Here is a 12,058-nt window from a genome sequence, read left to right on the forward strand (position 1 = left end):
TCTCTATTTTTGGGTTGGTCAGGGCGTGAGTTGGGGTAGGCATTCTGTTGTGTGTTCTACGTTTCTGTGTGTTTGGCCGGGTGTGGTTCTCAATCAGAGGCAGCTGTCTATCGTTGTCTCTGATTGAGAACCATACTTAGGTAGCCTTTTCCCACCTGTGGTTTGTGGGTAGTTGTTTTCTGTTTTGTGTTGTTGCACCAGACAGAACTGTTTCGTTTCGTTCACTCTCTTTGTTGTTTTTGTTGTTTCAGTGTTCAGTTTATTTATTGAAATTAACATGAACACTTACCACGCTGCGTTTTGTTCCGATCCTTCCTCCTCATCCGACGAAGACGAATATCGTGACAGGATAAGACCCAGATGAAGAGAGTTCGAAACACAGATGTTTATTAACAAAACAGGTGACAGGTCAAGGACAGGCAGAGGTCAGTAATCCAGTGCAGTGTCAGACAGGTACAGAACGACAGGCTCAGTGGTCAAAACCGGGAAAAACTAGAAAAACAGGGGCAAGGGAGAAACAGGAGTACACGAAAAAACATGCTGGCAGGCTTGACAAGACAAGACGAACTGACAACAGACAAACAGAAAACACAGGTATAAACGCACAGGGGATAATGGGGAAAAATGGACAGGTGAGATCAGGGTCAGAGTGTGACAGACCGATGATATATCCATGAAATATCATTATCAAATGTGTGTACACTAACAATGCTTTTTATCTACTCAAAGACAGAAGTCTATTTTCACATGAGACAAACCAAATATTTGCTGATGTAGTTGTCTCATAGTGAAGAACTCAGTAATCCCAAATATTAATGAAGAGTATTTTGGAGCAGTGGGGAGTTAATTCAGTGTTCCACCCTTCGGCTGGTGGGTTTTAACACATCAAACCCTTATTCACTCTGGCTTTCTGGATCCCTTAATGTGTTATGACATGCTGGGAATCCCAAGGAGCGACCGTGTCAGAGTATCCCCCTAGAGGGACAAGACCCTTTAACCAAGGCCGAGGCTTCTTCGGCCTACTACTCATGACAAGGCCTCCTACCCTCCAGCGAAGACCCAGCAATGAAGTGAGTGCTAAGAAGAGAAAGTCACAGCTCCAAGTTCATGATCTGACAGGCGCAAGGGTCAGGACTCAGCTCTAGGCTGTTGTTTACTGTACAAGTGGAGACCAACACAGCATGTTCAACAAAGTCAACTTGGAACCCGTTGGTACAACAAAAGAAGGAAGGAAAATGGCTAATTCCTTCTTTCCCTTCTGAAAGTATAGCACATATCACTGTAATTCAATTTGTTTTCCACTCTCCAATGTCGTGACACTACAGTGGAGGCAACCATGTATTAAGTTTAAATTAAGCCATCCTGTCCAAACATGTCCACCTAAATGTAACGATTCTGTCATGTTTACCCCTCTCACTCACATACAGTCAGGTCCAAAATGATTGGCACCCTTGATAAAGAAGGTATACTAACGCAATTGTTCATAGAAATAGATTTTATTTAACAAGTAATGCGTTTTTTGCTCTCAAAAAGATACAGGTCAAAATGAATGCCACCTCTTTTTTCAACACCTTTCATACCTCACCGTACGAGGATACCGGCATTGAGCCTTTTCCTAGAACGTTTTATGAGATTGAAGTGCACAATGGGAGGGATCTTAGACCATTCATCCATACAGAATCTTTCCAGATCCTTGCTATACTTCATCTGTGCTTATGGGCTGCACTCTTCAATTCAAACTACAAGTTTTCAATGGGGTTCAAGTCTGGAGACTGATTTAGATTTTGCGATACCAAACCCACCACTGGTGTGCATGGCCAAAGAGCTCTGGTGTGCGTGACCTTAGCACTGTTCCAATCCAGGTGCCAATGCCGTTTAGCAAACTCCAGGCATTAAGATTTGTTGGATGACATGAAAACAGAGCTCTTTGGTCACACACCCCAGTGGTGTGTTTGGTGTCAAAATAAGGATGCATAAGCAGAAAATAACCCCATACCTACTGTAAAATGTGATGGTGGATCTTTGATATTATGGGGCTATTTTGCTTCCACTTTTCCTGGGGCCCTTGTTAAGGTCAATGGCAATGATAAACTTTACCCAGTACCAGGACATTTTTGCCAAACACCTGCTTGCCTCTGCCAAGAGGCTGAAACTTGGCCGCAAGTGGATCTTCCAGCAAGATAGTAATCGTAAACACACATCAAAATCCACAAAATCAACATTTTGTAATGGCCATCCCAGTTTCTGGAATTGAACCCCATTGAAAACATGTGTTTTGAATTGAAGAGGGCAGTCCATAAGAGCAGACAAAGATATCAAGGATCTGGAAATATTATGTATGGGGGAATAGTCTAAGATCCCTCCCAATGTGTTTTCCAATCTGATAAAACATTTGACAAAAAGACACAGTTCCGTTATCTTCATAAGGTGAGGTATAGAAAAGTATTGAAAAAATAATGAAAAATAAATGATTACTTGTTAAACAAAATCTCTTTCTCTGAGCAATTGTATTAGTATAACATAATATATCATTTTTTGAATTACTACAATATAGCTCAGTATTTGTATTATATATTTAATACAGTCTTTGTTCCTCATCTTAATCAAGGGTGCCAATAATTTTGGACCTGACTGTGTATTTGAAAGAAAAAAAACACTGATTCCATTTTTTTAAAAGCAGCATTTTCTCATGTAAAAATCTGAACAATTATTTCACTGCAATGTTCAGTAAGATGAGCAAAAATAAAAGGTTAAAAACTGAGAAATTGTTGGTACAGTATATTTTACAGATTGTCGCCTTTGTCTATACAATGCAACCACCTGGATAGCAGATCACATAGCCATCACCACTTAGCAGCAGGTAACAATTAATGATGCTTCTCGCCTTGTTATTTTGCTGGTTTGCAGAAATGAGTTGTCAGCTGAACGCTAATGAGCTGCCAAGGTCATAAGATTGATGTTGCTAAACATGCCTTAAGTTTTAGGCCTACTGCTTGTGGTATAGAGAAATGGACATTATAATAGTTACAATGGCCAATTTCCAAATTACTATCTTCCGGAGTAATTCCATTTGTTAAATTAGTGGATGCCAATATCTCTCAGAAAAGTAAAATACTGATTAGTAATTAATCATGCTTTACTGTAAGCTAGTTATGGAGGAAATATGTCTAAAATTGTACTTTTTATATTTTGAAAAGCACCCAATATAACAAAGTGCACATCAATATATGGTCATTGGGGTAAAGAAAATGACATATTCTCAAACTGTAATGGCCATAGTCACTAACCATAACTGCTGTTGCCTACCATTTATCTTATCAATATTTAAATACAAGAAACAACTACATGGTGCATTGTAGCTCAGAAGATGTGGGGAAAAGATTGAGGAAAGGACATCAATGGATGTCAGCCAAAGTACCCAGTTGGGAGGCAGACTCGTTTTTCATTAAGATTAAGTGTGTAGCGGGGGCGGCCTATCTTTCTGTGCCTCCAGCTGACACTTTTCTCCCTTTCCAACAGAGAGCTTGTGTGTGCGTGTGATTGTGTGTGATTGTGTGTGTGTGTGTGTGTGTGTCACCACGGTTTCAAACAATGGGAATGTTATCAAAGGTTGCCAACAGCAAATGACAGACAAAGAAGGGAATATTTGCCCCAAATCTGTTTTCCTAAAGGAATAACAACCATCTAATAGGGCGAAGCGAAATTCATAAAATAAGCCTCAACCTTTCCTCTAAAGTTTTGGACTAATGGAACCATTATATAGATAACCCACTACATTTAAAACGTGTCTTGATTCAGAAGTGTAACATCATGGAGTGTAACCTTTTGACGATATGCTAGTACAGTAAACATTCACTTGTGGACACATTTATGGTTGAAAGGCTTTGGCACACCAATTGTGATTGTTTTGTAGGATGTGTTAGCAATCAAATGCTAAGAAATACAGTAACCCTTTATTTTACAGCACGGTAAGTACTAGGTACTTACTAGGTAAATATTTGGTAACAGAATATACTTAAATATGTACTTATTTAGAAACAGTATCTAAGTTCTCTGAAAATAGGCAATAGTTGCAGAGAAAAAAAAGGGTTTTACCCATCAATTATTTTAAGTACCATGAAGTTTACCTATAAATACCCAGTATTGACCTGGCTGTAAAATAAAGGGTTACCAAAAAACGCAACACAGGTTCATCCTTGTGACTCATACAGATCAATGATCATTGTTGATGGAATGAATCTTGCCCGGAGAATCACACTATTTCTTCCGTTCTCACTGAGAACATTTCCAACAAGCAGACAACAAACAGTGTAAAGTCAGCACAACGTTTATGGGAAGTATTTTCTTTACAAACCTCTCAACAAAAACTAGTCTCATTACATTGCTCCCATCTACCAACTGACGCTATCTATGGAGTTAGAGAGAAGGGCAACCGTAGAACAGAACTCGTGACTGAATAAAGCTCCAAACTGAAAGTTTTTCAGTTACACTTCACAAGTGGTAGTTCTACTGGGAGCATACATAATCCTTTAAAAGCCGTTACCACAAAATGAAGTTCTGAAACCTATTATAGGTTTTTACATCAACTTCTATTCAGTTAAGGTTTCTACAGAAATGTCATCTGTCTGTCCTTTAGTTGAATCTGTGATACAAAGGAAATCGGAAACAAAATCTATAGGATTTTACAAGAATCCATCTTGTGAAAATCCCCTCAGCTCTTGGGTAATTCACTTGGCAGGATAAGTCAGATGACCGTGGTAGACTCAGAAATAACATTTTAATTTCTATTGTGTATATATGTTTAGGATGGATTTTTGGGGCAAAATAAGTGTTTTTATTAGGCCTGTTTTTTCTTGAAATATATGATCGGTTCAGAACGTTTCTCGAAGTTCGTTGACAAATTCATTCATCCTGCTATGTGAACTATACCACAGATGGTAACTTGGTTTCAAGTGTTTTGAAACGGTTTTTAATCTTTTTATCCCATTCCTGTTGATTTTCACACTTTTTCCCAATCACCATATGCTACGCCCTCAACACAAAACTCAATCCATTTTCACAAAACTTCTACCTAGGCTGCTATACCATTTACATTTTCACAGGGCTGTATTTAAATTCCCTGCAGCGCTAGATGGGGCTTTGAGAAAAAAACATGAAAGTGTAAGGCCCTGACTTTGTTATCTTATGCAACTGTCAATCAGCAGAAATGTCAGACGTCTCCCAAACTATCACTTTGCTCGGAGAACATTTAGTGTTTTCATGTCACATCTTCCTTCGTGGGTCTGGTAAAAGCACTCCAAGTTAATAAATGTTAATGCTCTCTTCAGGATATTTAAGACAAATGCTACTCTCAGACACTTTTATGCACTCAGTGTAGCCAGCGTTGTCCTCCATACATCACCTGAGAGTACTAAGTTGAGATATGTGCCATGCTGCTCTAAGTGATTTAGGATGGAGTTCAAAGAGCCTTTTATGGTTTTCATAATAGGGACTCACAAACACCAAATACACAGAGAGTGAGGGATTAGGGCGAGAGAGATTGAGAATATGAAGGATGTGTGAAAGAATGATCAGAGAATGATTAAATCAAATCAAATCAAATCAAATCACATTTTATTGGTCACATACACATGGTTAGCAGATGTTAATGCGAGTGTAGCGAAATGCTTGTGCTTCTGGATCCGACAGTGCAGTAATATATAACAAGTAATCTAACAATTTCACAACAACTACCTTATACACACAAGTGTAAAGGAATGAATATGAATATGTACATATAAATATATGGATGAGCGATGGCCGTGCAGCATAGGCAAGATGCAGTAGATGGTATAGAGTACAGTATATACATATGAGATGAGTAATGTAGGGTATGTAACATTATATAAAGTGGCATTGTTAAAAGTGAATAGTAATACATTTATTATATCCAATTTTTAATAATTAAAGGTGCTAGAGATTTGAGTCAGTATGTTGGCAGCAGCCACTCAATGTCAGTGATGGATGTTTAACAGTCTGATGGCCTTGAGATAGAAGCTGTCTCTCGGTCCCAGCTTTGATGCACCTGTACTGATTTCGCCTTCTGGATGATAACGGGGTGAACAGGCAGTGGCTCGGGTGGTTGTTGTCCTTGATGATCTTTTTTGCCCTTCCTGTGACATTGGGTGGTGTAGGTGTCATGGAGGGCAGGTAGTTTGCCCCCGGTTATGCATTGTGCAGACCTCACTACCCTCTGGAGAGCCTTACGGTTGTGGGAGGAGCAGTTGCCGTACCAGTCTGTGATACAGCCCGACAGGACACTCTCGATTGTGCATCTGTAAAAGTTTGTGTGTGTTTTTGGCAACAAGCCAAATATCTTCAGCCCCCATGAAGTTGAAGAGGCACTGTTGCGCCTTCTTCACCACACTGTCTGTGTGGGTGGACCATTTCAGTTTGTCCGTGATGTGTACGCCGAGGAACTTAAAACTTTCCACCTTCTCCACTACTGTCCCATCGATGTGGCATAGGGGGCTGCTCCCTCTACTGTTTCCTGAAGTCCACGATCATCTCCTTTGTTTTATTGATGTTGAGCGTGAGGTTATTTCCCTGAAACCACACTCCGAGGGCCCTCACCTCCTCCCTGTAGGCCGTCTCGTCTTGTTGGTAATCAAGCCTACCACTGTAGTGTCGTCTGCAAACTTGATGACTGAGTTGGAGGCGTGCATGGCCACGCAGTCATGGGTGAACAGGGAGTACAAGAGAGGGCTGAGAACGCACCCTTGGGGGGCCCCAGTGCTGAGGATCAGCAGGGTGGAGATATTGTTTCCTACCCTCACCACCTACCCTCACCACCGGCAAGTCAGAAAGTCCAGGACCCAGTTGCACATGGCGGGGTCGAGACCCAGGGTCTCGAGCTTAATGACGAGTTTGGAGGGTACTATGGTGTTAAATGCTGAGCTGTAATCGATGAACCGGATTCTTATATAGGTATTCCTCTTGTCCAGATGGGTTAGGGCAGTGTGCAGTGTGATTGTGATTTAGTCGTCTGTGTACCTATTGGGGCGGTAAGCAAATTGGATTGGGTCTAGGGTGTCAGGTAGGGTGGAGGTGATATGATCCTTGACTAGTCTCTCAAAGCACTTCATGATGACGGAGGTGAGTGTTACGGGGCAAAAGTTGTTTAGATCAGTTAGCTTAGCTTTCTTTGGAACAGGAACAATGGTGACCCTCTTGAAGCATGTGGGAACAGCAGACAGGGATAGGGAATGATTGAATATGTCCATAAACACACCAGCCAGCTTGTCTGCGCAGAATCTGAGGACGCGGCTAGGGATGCCGTCTGGGCCGGCAGCCTTGCGAGGGTTAACACATTTCAATGTTTTACTCATGCTGGCTGTGGTGAAGAAGAGCTCGCAGGTTTTGGTAGCGGGCCATGTCAGTGGCACTGTATTGTCCTCAAGGCGAGCAAAGAAGTTGTTTAGTTTGTCTGGGTGCAGATGTCGGTGTCCGCATTAGGGCTGGTTTTCTTTTTGTAATCCGTGATTGACTGTAGACCCTGCCACATATGTCTCATGTCTGAGCCGTTGAATTGCGACTCTACTTTGTCTCTATACTGACGCTTAGCTTGTTTGATTGCCTTGCGGAGGGAATAGCTACACTGTTTGTATTCGGTCATGTTTCCGGTCTCCATGATTAAAAGCAGCTGTTCGAGCTTTCAGTTTTGCTCAAATTTCTGGTTGGGAAAGGTTTTAATGGTCACCCTGGGTACAATTTAATGGTCACCCTGGGTATACATCAATGTTGTTGTCTGAGGCTATCCGGAACATATCGCAGTCCACGTGATCGAGGAATCAGATTGATCAGACCAGCATTGAACAGACCTGAGCATGGGCGTTTCCTGTTTTAGTGTCTGTCTATAGGCTGGGAGCAACAAGATGGAGTCGTGGTCAGATTTGCCGAAAGGAGGGCAAGGGAGGGCTTTGTATGTGTCGTGGAAGTTAGAGTAGCAATGACCCAGAATGCTGCCAGCCCGGGTCACGCATTCGATATGCTGATAAAATTTAGGGAGCCTTGTTTTCAGATTAGCTTTGTTAAAATCCCCAGCTACAATAAATGCAGCCTCAGGATATGTGGTTTCCAGTTTACATGGAGTCCAATGAAGTTCTTTCAGGGCCATCTAGGTATACACGGCTGTGATTATAATCGAAGAGAATTCTCTTGGTAGATAATGCGGTCGGCATTTGATTGTAAGGAATTCTAGGTCAGGTGAACAAAAGGACTTGAGTTCCTGTATGTTGTCATAATCACACCACAACTCGTTAATCATAAGGCATACACCCCTGCCCTTCTTCTTACCAGATAGATGTTTTTTCCTGTCGGCGCGATGCGTGAAGAAACCGGGTGGCTGTACCGACTCTGATAGTATATCCCGAGTGAGCTATGTTTCCGTGAAGGCAACCCTTGCTCGAATTTTGTCTACCTTGTTGTCAAGAGACTGGACATTGGCAAGTACTATCCATGGGAGCAGTGAGCGATGTTCCCCTCTACGGAGCATGACCAGAAGACCGCTTCGTCTCAACCTTCTGTGGTGCCGTTGTTTTGGGTCGCCAGCTGGGATCCGATTCATTGTCCTGGGTGGTGTTCCGAAAAGAGGATCCGCTTCGGGAAAGTCGTATTCCTGGTCGTAAGTTGACGTTGCTCTTATATCCAATAGTTCTTCCCAGCTGTATGTAATAAGACTTAAGATTTCCTGGGGTAACAGTGTAAGAAATAATACATAAAAAAACAAAATACTGCATAGTTTCCTAAGAACGCGAAGCGACCATGTCTGTCGGCGCCATGCTGTTCACGAGAGAGAGAGAGCCCACTGGGCACAGATGTCAATTCCACGTCTATTCCACGTGTAAATAACGTTGATTCACTGTGTACCCAGTGGGTGAGAGACAGAATGAGAGAGAGAAAAGAGAGAGAGATATCCCAATATTTTACATTGTGGTGTATTCATTTTTAATGAAGTGTCTATTTTGCGCAATTATATAAGAGATAACACAAATGATATAATCCAATTGCGATCACATATAAATAAAACATTGTCCTTTCATAGAAACAGCAGTGAGAAGGGTAATCCTAAACTGGGCTTCTTGCAAAATAAGGCAGATATGTTGTTTCTTGGGATGTGGTAAGACCAGGTTTGGTGTCGTATTATCGTTGTTGCTGGGTAAGAGTTAAAACAGGTTTCATACCAGCACCATGCCTCAGAACTAACAATAAACATATCCAGTTGGAACACTGTGAGTCACACCAGAAGTGAGATGGTGTGCCAAGAAAGACCATACTTTGAAGAAACAAACAGAACTTTGGAGCAATAGTAAGACAACCAAGCACCCCATTATGTAGAAGGACATCTGGTCGTTTTTTGTGCTCCCGGCAAATTTTCAACACACAATATAGGCAACAAGGAACTCAAACAAGCAGAGACACACATGTACACATTCTGTTGCACCTAATTTTGAACATTACACAACTATGAGTGTCTTTACTTCAACACACCGGTTTACCTTACTGCTCTGTCATTGAATGGAATACTTAATAGTTAGAAGAGAAATAGAGATTGTTCAGAATGAAAAGCAGATGTATTTTTCTTGGAAGTAAAAAAAAATATATATATTTTCTGCAAATGGCCTTCATCTGAATTTAATAGAATAGTAGAACATTCTACAGGAGCCATGTTAGGGGAATATACGTTGTGTTTACATTGGACATGTTACAAGGAGCTGTCCACAGTGCTGATTTGTGGTAGCAAAGTTGAAATGGTTGTGTATTCATAGCCTGATCGGGATAAGAGATGAATCATGTCTGCTTTGTGTGGAGCATGCTCTTCTAGCCAATTAACTCAATGAGAACATGCAATGAATTTCATTCATACTCTGAATATAGGTAAATATAGACATTAGACGTGTTCTGGCAGGCTTAAGTATGGCTTACTATTGAGGGCCATGTGATGTCCATTGACAACACTAACCATCAGACAGTCTGCTTCTTGAATGGCAATGTGGTAGAAAATGCGGGTAAGAAATTGTAACGTCCAATTTCAGTGGTTTCGAACAGAAGGACTTAAAAGGGAGTCATTTCACTGACGATGGCGCAAAGGTTAATGGTTGCTATTTCTCTACAGTGTTTGTTCATTATCCAAATGCCAAACAGGCAAACTTTAATCAACGCTCGACGCCGCCACACTCGGGTTATGTGCCAGATTCTGAATATGTTCATTAGATTTCTCATGTATTATTAAAGTAATCAGAACGTAATCTATTCCTATTCAAGGCGGCAAGTGGACACTTTTGATCGACAAACAAGAGAGAGGAATGAAGTTTATTATTATGGGCAAAATAACATCTCTACTCAGAGATGATGATGTAGGAGTGTTCAGTTTGGGGGAGAAATGTTGAGTTGAATAAAATCAAGCCTGATTGTGTTTGTGTTAAGTCTTATTTTCATTTGTATGTTATGCTAATTTACTTAGAAGACTACTCCTCAAAGGGAAGAGATTGTTCACGCAAACTTCTAAATGTTTATAAAAATGGACATGGACCAGTTAGTTGCATTTGAACATCTATTACAACTTTTTGATACAAGATGCCAATGTCGTTGAATAATGTAACTTATTTTAGGCAATTAATAGTCTGTATTACATACAATGTTACTTGTATATGGATTGACCTATATTAGCATAATGTACAACTGTTTGTGATGACGGCAAGCATATCATTTCATAGATTCAACAATAAGATTTGGATGCTTGGAATCAATAGCATGCCAACGGTGAATTTATATTTTCATTCATGGGCACCTACAATGAGGCAAGTAATGAAATTAAGTCAAATTATTTTCAGCAAAAACTGTACTTTGCTATTTTTTCCAGAACACTCACAATATTATGATACCACTGAAAAAGGTGCAATCGACAGCTTTAGCACCTCTCTGAGCTGTTAAGAGTACACATTATGCAAATAGGAAGAAATGAATAAGCAGGGACCAAATCAGTTGAGCAAAATAAACGTACAGTGTTATTCTAAGCTTCTTCTCATTCTCTATTTCCATCCTTTTTCTCTTTAATTAACCAAGACATCATCTTTTGTCACATATTCAAAAACAATTATTCTGAAATGAATTATTGTAGGTACTGATTGATCATTGTTTTGTTTATCTATTTATTTTTTGACAGGGTCAATTCTGACTAGTTGAACAAATAATTGCTAAACAAAGATTTGACAGACGGACTGAGTGACAAGAAACAAATGTCCATATGGTATCTAATGTGACTTTATTTTGTCTTCTGTATCCTGGATCCCTACCCTTTCCCTACCATAAAATCAACCCTCCTCCAAAATAACTAATACCCACTTACAGGAGGGACAGAATAAAGATTGAGAGAGTATAATTTTCCCTCATTGAAGATGTCCTCATTTGTTCCTGTTCTATGTTCAGCCAACTACTGCAGGAAGGTAAAGCTCGTAGCATATCTTGCCAGGCCGTCGTTGTAAATATGAATTTGTTCTTAATTGACTATCCTTAATTTAACTTACAGGTTATTTTGGCCCAATGTCAGATATTGACATCAGTATTCTTTGTGCCATGTTCTCTTTGATAGAAATGCTAAGGCAGCCAAGGTTCCAACAGGTGTCATCCAAAACTAGAAAAAATATTGGGTAGGGAACCAAAAATTAGGAACCTTCATTTTCGTCCCATGAAATCGAAATCTCCACAGAGACTGTTGAGATCCACCAAATGTAATCAATGCATTGAGCTTGGTGTGACTACATTTGTATTTCTTGTAGTAACATAATTCCAGCAAAAACATAGTTTACACAATACAGTTAAATAAAGCCCCGGCATTACCATTAAAATTAAAGTTAAGGCAAAACTCTTGGTGAAAAATAAATCTTCTCCTCGGGAATGTGTCCATTGACAGAATCCATCTGAGGCATAATACATTTTGTAATTAAGTACAAAAAATCACTATGAATGTGTGAGAGGGATGGAGAACTGGAAGTAAAATACCTCATCTGAAAAGATGAAT

Source organism: Salvelinus fontinalis, chromosome 6 (assembly GCF_029448725.1).
Source record: "Salvelinus fontinalis isolate EN_2023a chromosome 6, ASM2944872v1, whole genome shotgun sequence".
NCBI classification, from domain to species: Eukaryota; Metazoa; Chordata; class Actinopteri; order Salmoniformes; family Salmonidae; genus Salvelinus; species Salvelinus fontinalis.